Here is a 9,960-nt window from a genome sequence, read left to right as displayed (position 1 = left end):
ACACGAGAGGTTTCTTCTTTCTGCCTCTCGGGTGCGTGCACAAGCAGTGATGACGTCGCCGAGAAATCCATGTATACACACACACACACACACACACACACACACTTCAGTGGTTCACCACAGAAAACATTCTATCTATCTCTCTCGCTCTCTCTTTCTATATATATATATATATATATATATATATATATATATATATATATATATATATATATATATATATATATATATATATATATATATATATATATATATATATATATATATATATACATATACACACACACACTTCAGTGGTTCACCACAGAAAACATTCTCTCTGCATCAGTATTTGAATGGGGTAGTATTGTTTTTTTGTTGTTGATTTCTTGCTCTATTAAGACAAAATGCATCTATAAGACACAATTTTAAAGCACTATGTAGAGGCATGATTTTGTCTAAATAGAACTACTTTAACTTACAAGCTACTTGTAAGTTAAACTAGTTGTTACATTGAAGCTACCCTTTTGAAAATAAAGCTAAGTTACTATCAAAAAAGCATTTTTACAATGGCATTGTTACAAATAACTGAACAATTGTTAATGAAGAATGTTGTAATATTTGGGGTTTCAAGCAACATAAGGGGGGGGGTCATAAGGGGGGGGGGGGGTCAACATAAGGGTCTGCACTTCATCCTGCAACATCTGGATAAACCAGGGACTTATGTAAGGATCCTGTTTGTGGACTTCAGCTCGGCTTTCAACACTATCATCCCAAACCTCCTCCTGCCCAAACTAACTCAGCTCTCCGTGCCCACCTCTGTCTGTCAGTGGATCACCAGCTTCCTGACAGACCGGCAGCAGCTTGTGAGGCTGGGTAAATTCTCATCCAGCACCCGCACCATCAGCACTGGAGTTCCTCAAGGATGTGTTCTCTCCCCACTGCTCTTCTCCTTCTACACCAACGACCACCTCTAAAGACCCCTCTGTCAAGCTCCTGAAGTTTGCGGATGACACCACAGTCATCGGCCTCATCCGGGACGGTGACGAGTCTGCTTATAGACAGGAGGCTAAAGAGCTGGCTGTCTGGTGTAGTCAGAACAACTTGGAGCTTAACACGCTCAAAACAATGGAGATGATCGTGGACTTCAGGAGAAACCCCCCTGCTCTCCCCCCACTCACCATCATGGACAGCACTGTGAAAACAGTGGAGTCATTCAGGTTCCTGGGCACCACCATCTCTCAGGACCTGAAGTGGGACATTCACATTGCCTCCATTGGGAAAAAGGCCCAACAGAGGTTGTACTTCCTCCGCCAACTGAGGAAGTTCAATCTGCCACAGGAACTGCTGAAACGGTTTTATTCTGCCATCATTGAATCCATCCTATGCACTTCAATTACCGTCTGGTACAGCTCATCTACCAGATCTGACCTCAGGAGACTACAGAGGGTAGTGCGCTGCTGAGCGAATCACTGGTACAACCCTCCCTACTCTCCAAGATCTGTACTTATCCAGAGTACGTAAAAGGGCTGGAAAAATCACTCTGGACCGCTCTCATCCAGCACACTCCCTCTTCCAACTGTTGCCATCCGGTCGACGCTACAGAGCACTGAGCATCAGAACGACCAGGCACAGGAACAGTTTCTACCCTCAGGCAATCCATCTCATGAACACTTCACAATAAACGAGAAACTCACACACGTATACACACACACACACACACACACACACACACACACACACACACACACACACACACACACACACACACACACACACACACACACACACACACACACACACACACACACACACACACACACACACACAATTGTACATTCCTTTTATTCACTTATTTTTAACACACTTATTTACATTTCTAATTTAAACCTAAAATACGTGTACATAGTATGTTGCTTATTTAATTTCTTTTTAATTTTTATATTGGGTCTATGCTATTTTGTACATTGTCTGTATATTTGTATATTGTAATTTTTATTTTTTATTTTTATTATCTGTGTCTTGTCACTGTCATTCTGTGCACTGTGGAGCTTCTGTCACTACAACAAATTCCTAGTTTGTGTAAACATACCTGGCAATAAAGCTCATTCTGATTCTGATTCTGATTCTGATAATGCAATGTAATTATGATTTCAAAGAGTATGGGGTGAATTCAGGGTTATTGGGACACTTTTTTCCCAGTCATTTCAATGGCAAAAACTGTCAGAATCATTCGATTTTGTAAACCCAATACTTTTTTGGCTGAATGGTGATAAAACGGTATATAGGCCTACCCCGGTATATAATAGGCTATATATAGATATATATCCCGTTTTTTTCGAAGTTTTTCTATTTGGAAAAAAATTAATCTGTACTTATTTTAATAATTTTATCTCACATCCTGCCCACTGATGTCCTAAAAGCAATGTTGATATTGAAATACAGTGAATGTAATGTAGGCTATGCAATACATTGTGCAAAAGGGGGGTTTATACGGTGGCCAAAAACTAAATTAATAATTTTGAAAAAGCATAGGCTATTAGAATACTTGATTATCCCATAATGGTCACTTTCATAAAAATATATTTACTTGTGGGTTTAAAATTCCACATATGGCACATTTACTGTCCAACAACAAATATTTTAGAAATATGTATATTTTAGTCAGAATTATTGCGTTCCTATTCTATTGCGCTCCGTCTGTTTGGCTTTAAAGAAATTCAAAATCATTTCTGACCCTATGTCTTTGACTTTGTCTATGCACTTTTCAGATTAAATTTAAAATAGCACTATATTATTTAAACAATTAAACAAAATAGCTACATTTAATAGCTACAGCAAGTACAGGCAAATTTCATGTCAGAACTGGATTTGAGCGAACGTTGTTTTACTGGTGAGCGCGCAGTTCATGAGTGGAGCATTCGCTTGGGCCGTGAGATTGAGCTGAGCGTCACACCGCACCGCTTCGCTCATTACAGACTTGTTCTCGTCAGAACCCAAAACGGAATGTAGCTTTTGGTCGCACTACGCTGTATTATTTGCACATTTATCTTGAATCCCCTCACTGAAAGCATAACTACCGTAGTCGATAACGAGTTGCTGGTACCTGGTAGATCTATAAACTCATCTTTCAGGCATTTGACCGACCAGGTTGACACTTCAGCGTGAGAAATCAGGGGTGTGGCGTGTGAGCGTGTGAAACCATTCGTATGCGTGTGTCTCACGGCCAATGCGTGAGAGTTGGCAGCTCTGTACAAAACATCTTTTCATAAGATTAATGTATTTTGTACATTGTCCCTGACAAATAAACAATAAATAAAAATCGAGAAGAAAATACTGAACATGTATTTAACAATAGCAAAAGTACATTTCTTACTTAAGTTTAGTTTTCATCTCTGTTTTTTTTTTGTGTTTATTTAAAATAAGACAAATCCGATATTATTGTAATCTTATATCTGTTATTTAACAGTTGAGATCATTCTTTAATGCTGATCTAACCAGCAGAAGACACGAGCCGCGATTTAAATCCCAGTTGCACAGACGGCGTGTGTTGTAACACTGTGTTACAATGAGCCCCTGTAGAGACAGAAAATATATAAAACGGACATTTGGATATTTGACTTAACAGTGACAAAATGTTTACTGCACACATATTGAGGCATACTGAGTGTCAGGATCCCAAAATTGACCCATTCTACCTGCTGAAGCTTCACTTCGTATTGCCTGTATCCACTGGTGTAGTGCAGGCTATACGCAGGTATACGGCGTATACCCACTTCTTTTATCAGTCGGCATTGCGTATACCCACTTTTAAATCCCCTCTGATGCGCATCATTCAGCAGTGTTCTGCATTAGCCTTGCATCACATAATTTATAATTATATGTATATAACGTCGTATCACAAAATTACAATTCAATTACAATTCTTTATCGATTAACTTCTGTTATTGAAGGCGGGATAGGCGGAATCGCGCTGAATGACACTCAACAGAAGCGCTCTCTAGCGTGCGCGCTCTCTCTCTGTGTCGTACGCGCGATCAGTTCTCCTTGCGCCTGAATGGCATACACGCGCACACAGATGTCAAAATATCCATCGTGTGGAGTATCTCACAAGAACACAGTCGGTTATGGCTTAAGTGTACGTAAACAGGTGGGTATTAACTAGCCTGGCTCCGCCCTCCTACGTACTTCCGCTCAATTTTCATTTTCCTTCAGTACTACGTCTGGGACTGCGGTGTATGCTTAGGTTTTCCCCCGAACAATTTTTTACCGGTCCAATCAGCGAACAGAGGGAGTGGCTGAGAGCGATGACGTTGATGTCGTGCGCTAGTTTGAGTTGTAGTTCAGTAATGGCGGCGGTGAAAGATGCGAGTGTGTGGCAGCGCTGACGAATGTCCAGAAGTTAAAACCGGAGTGTGGCGAGGTGGACGAGCGAGTGACACCGGTGTATGTGATTGAGACACACCGGTCTCGAGTCCTCTCATGAGGGAGCACGGAGGCATATAAGGACGAGCGACACCGGTGAAGGACCAGAGAGGACTAGGCCTGGATTTTAAGTTGTGTTTTGTTATGTTTGTGCGCGGCAGTCGTCCGTGAGGGGCTGCCGCTTTTACTTTCATTTTGTGTTTATTATTTGATTAAAAGTTGTTAAACGTTCGCCGGTTCCCGCCTCCTTCTTCTCTCAACAAACGAACTCCCGTTACACGGAGCAAGAACAATCACTGCTGTACTGCTGATGTTGTGGTCCGGGAAATGTTTTAAGTTCGCTCCGTTAGTGGTGAAGGAGTTGCTGAAGCCGTCCGTCTCCCACCACCCGCGAGAAAAACCCAGGCTGAATTATCGACTTTTGACAAACACCAAGGTCGTGTGGTAATGTAATTGCTGTCCGAATCCACATCTCTGAGTTTTCAAGAATATATCACTTCAAAACTCACTGTTTATATCCTTTATAGACCCTTTCAGAGCACTGTGCGGTTGCGTGTGCTGTAATTTGCATTTCTAGACTTGTATTTCTTTAAATACTGGCAAGTGTTTACAATAGCAAAATATTTCATCACCGCTCAAAAAATAAAAGAAGAAAAGCACGTAAACATTTGAATTGGGCTGTTATTCACGGCACGGCAGCATTTATTCTTATCATACCAAGCATATGACATTTTATTGACAGCATATACAATCATGTTATGTTTGCACGAGATATGCACCACGAGAGCAGCGCGTTCCGAACACACAACTCTCCTCTCCACCGTGAATAAATAACAATCCGAATGCACAAGCTTTTATCACTGATACTGAGGTGGTGTGCTCAGTTAATGTGAGAATCAAAGGCGAACGGCGCGTGACATACGTCACGACCAAACGTTAGTGATTGGTTAGGCAGATCCAGAGTGACTCTTGGCAGATCCAATAGTTTTAAACTTCAACAGAGAACCCGCCTTCAAGGAAGTAAACGCTTGTCAATGGAGAGTGGCCAGACTCTATGTACAAATGAAATGTACGAGAGTCTGGTAAAACCAGGCTAGGTATTAACTGGATATGTGTCAGAATATTAGGTCGATTTATTCAGCAGCCCAATTAAATACCTGTCTGTCATTCATGTTAATCCAACAACTACAGGTGTTAAATACATGTATACGTATTAAATAAACCTACTGTCTCTGATTTTTTATTTTATTTAGGCTACTATTGTTTTTGTAATTTGATTTGCTTCTTTGTTCTTTTATACAGCCTAAAAAATAACTCGTATCAAATTTCTCATATTATATGCTCATATTGTCCACCCCTTGCCCACCTGCACATACCAGCTGAAATGCAATGAATTGGGTGGTCACTCTGCATTTGAAAGTTTGAAAGGGTTTTAAATCTTCTAAATCAAGTAAAATGACTCAAAATCAAGTAATTTAAGCATGCCAAAGTCAACTTTAGTCACATAAAATGTAATTTCCAAACAGCAAAATTGTGGCCAGTGAAAATGCTGAGTGGCTAGTAACTTTGGAAAACCACGAGCCACAGTGACTGCTGAGCAAAAAAGTTAATGTCAAACCCTGTATAATAGTTTAACATATTGTTTTGAATATATTGTTGAATTCTTTGAAAGATAATATATATATATAAAAAAAAAAACATGCTTGCCTCATCTTGAATATATCTTATATTCATTCATTAGGCCTGCTTAGGACCAGTAATATTTGCAAATTCTTGGCTTATTATAAAATTATAAAAACTTATAATGTTGGCACATGCACTCAGGCCTACACTATCTGTTGCAAATAAGCCATTCCAAGAGATAGTTCACAAAATAAACTACTGGCAGAGACTGTTTTGAGAGAATAGTTGTTTGACAGGTTTGAAAACCCCTGGAATAAGGAATAGTCAAAATGTATAATTATGTAGTTGTCTTTATTGTCTGTATGCCAGTATTGATTGCAAAATCTGCATCTCTTCCGTGGCTAATATTAATGTCATAGTGATCCTTACTCCGTGAAGTCAAGCAGCAAAAGTCAAGAGACTGTAAATTTCCATCCATTAGCCCAAAAACCGGATACTAATGACTTGGTCAAAAGGAATTCTGCGTGTAAGCCTTTTCAGCCTTTCGGTGAAGTTCTCTTAATTTATTGATATCTCATTTTAAATCTGACTCCATTAATAATTTTATCTGACTCCAATTATAAGTGACTCCATAAAGTGTGCTACATTTAGAGTTTATCAGCTGATTTTACGATTAGTTGCGATTTAATTTAGATCGTTGATTTTCTTTGTATCTTCCTTGTTTTCATATTCGTTCATCGAGAGACCCTAAATCGCAGAGAGACATGACGCGTCCGGACCGCGCGCTCACGGACACAAAATGATTACTTCTGTAATTAGTCAGAGGGTGCAGAGTGAATATTTTACCTTTAAGTGGTTGCACATGCTCACTCAACAAAAAGTGTAATTTTATTAATATTCACGGACTACAATTTGCTAATCCAGCGATAGTCAGGAATCGGAATATCGCGCACGCTGCGCCCCATGCTTCAGTCGTGGCGTCATCGGTGTGATCTATCATAACCCTAGCTTTTGCGGTAATAAAGGAGTATACATCGATCCATACTAGAATAATTATTTCGGAACCATACAAGAGAAATCAAGATTAACATTTATTTTGGCCAGACAGGAAAAGTAAATAAGTAAACAAGAATCCATGGTACACAACTGATCAGCGTAAAAACATAAAACACAATTGCAAAGCAATATGAAAATAATTTAAAAGAGTCATCATGTCTGGCACACTACATGCAGTTTGCACGGGGGGTTCTGACTACAGAATGTTCCCCCCGAGAGTTTAGATTATCCAGCCTTAAATACTCCAACTAGAACAAAAGGGTTGTAAATATTTGCAACACCCCCACCTGGTTTTGGGGGAGTGGATCAGATATCTTTGAAGAGACTACTCAAAGGAGAACTGAATTCTCATTAGTTTTCCAATCTTTCTAATACTACTAGTGACTGCAGTGAAACTGAGACCATTTTACCATTCGCACTGAGACCTTTAAAAAGACATCAAACATGAAAGGGATAAAACAATAAATTTACAAGAGACATCATCACTGGTATATCTGCATTTGGTGACTTGAAAACATGGCAAGGAGAGGGCAAAATGGGGAGGGGGGAGGAATGTTTGTCAGGGTGTTGTCACAGTTTCTGTGAGATCTTTCTCTCAAGATTATTTTTATAAGATTATAGACTTTTATTGTTCAATTGCTGAGGTGTGTATCTCAGCTTTTGTCTTAGCACCAAAACCGACTCTTACAAGACAATGTGCAAATACTACTGGCTCATTTTCGGGTGAAATAAATATGCAAGACTAGTCTTACATATCACTGTTTATAACACAGGATGTTCATCTATTGCTGGGCCACTTAAAAAAAAAATTTGGGGCATAAATTAAGAGTATACCCACTTCTCCAGGCACCACTACACCACTGCCTGTATCCACTTTTATCTTCTTAAACTCTCGTTTTTTTTGGGTCGACAGCTCATAAAAACTTATTTCTTTTTATTTTTAGGTTGTTTGCTGTACACCTTGTCACATATCAGCTTTTAGACATTGTTCTGTTTTTTGTTATAAGTCCAAAATGACAATGAGGCAGCCTCCCGCAATGCAGGAGCGTTGGATTGTTTTCCCCCCCGGTGTGGGCGTGGCCTAAATACGCTCTGTCTCTATTAGAACTAACTACGCCATTATATTCTATAGCCTACTTGTATTAATTATTTTGAGAAACCATGAGAAAAGGGTGAATAACGACTAAGAGTAAATGTTCAGAAATTATTGATTATTATTATGTTTTGAACTATGCTTTATAGCTGTATTGAGCAATGTGTTTGTAGTCAAACTCAAAATGAGTATATTTTTAATGATTAAAAAATGGCATTATTTTATTTAAAAAAGTTAATAATTGTATTTTGTTGACAAAATATTTTAGTTTGTCTTGGATATTTTTTTGATTATATCAGGTAACATTTTAAGCGGTTATTTGGTCATGTTACATTGTGCCCCACCACATGTTACAATGTACCCCACGGGGCATGTTGTCACATTTCACTTCCATTCTTTCGGGGTAAATCAAGAAAAAAGTATACACTGTATTAATGAAACAAAACCACATGTACTACGTGGGAAATTAATGTGGGAAAAAATAAATACTCTGAACCCCAAGTGAATTTACACAAACTACTCTTTCTCCGTAAGTCAACTTGCTACCGCTGGCTGCCGGAAGCTAGTTATTTTAGTCTATAAAGTTTTAAATATGGATATTTTTCTTACACAAATGAACCACTTCGCTTCAGAAGGCCTTTATTAACCCCACGGAGCCGTGTGGAGCAGTTATATGATGGATAGATGCACTTATATGGACTACAAAAATGAACCAATAAGTCACTGCCATTATAAAGCTTAGAAGAGCCAGGACTTTTGTAATATACTGTAACTCCTGAAAAAAGAATGTCATATACATGTGACCGAGTCTGTTAGGCTACAAACATGACTTGAGGGTGAGTAGGCTAAATCATGGGATAATTTTTGGGTGAACTAACCCTTTAATTTAACACACACACACACACACACACACACACACACACACACACACACACACACACACACACACACACACACACACACACACACACACACACACACACACACACACACACACACACACACACACACACACACACACACACAATTTCCACAACAGTCTTCATTGAGTTGTTAGAGGAACTTCATTTGTTTTATAAATACCCATTTTTAAGTTAAGCCGGGTGTACACTGTGCGATTTTGGTCACGATTTGGCCGTCTGAGACAAATTTAGCAAATCCTAAAAGATTCCTCTGATCCTAGGCTAAAATCTGAAGTCTTTGATCGTTAGTTTGTCATGTTCACCGGTAGCCGATTAATGGCCGCTGCAATCAAATTTTACCTCAGACAAAATTCTGTCAGTGTCAGAAGATTTGGCGCACAGTCCTGCAGTGTGACTTCTCCTACGACGACCATCAAATTCTCTTCGATTTTCAAGACAAACTATGACCAAAATGAGCGCTAGAGATTTCTTTGTAGCCACAATTTCAATCCCGCGTGTAATGCAGCTGTCATGAACGCGTCATTGATTGATGATATAAAACTCCGGAACCGTCCGTTTTTAGCGCGCATTGACTATCGTACAGTCTGATATTATTGACAACTTAGATCCTTGCAGTGTGACATGGCTTTTACTCAAAAAAATTGTTCAGAGTAATCTCAACATCGAGTTTGAACCATTTAATTGTATCAGTTAAAATAAGTGCTAAATGTAACTTAATTAACATTTACATTTCATGAACCAAGATATTAGTCACTGGCATTAATGTTCATTTTTATGTGGTTGATAATGTACAACTTCAAATAAAAACCCAGCCCACAACCAAACCACGAGCACTAGGCTACCCAGAACCAGAACCCAGGA

The sequence above is a fragment of the Gobio gobio genome, assembly GCF_949357685.1.
Source record: "Gobio gobio genome assembly, chromosome: 14".
NCBI classification, from domain to species: domain Eukaryota; kingdom Metazoa; phylum Chordata; class Actinopteri; order Cypriniformes; family Gobionidae; genus Gobio; species Gobio gobio.
This window is presented reverse-complemented; position numbering follows the sequence as displayed.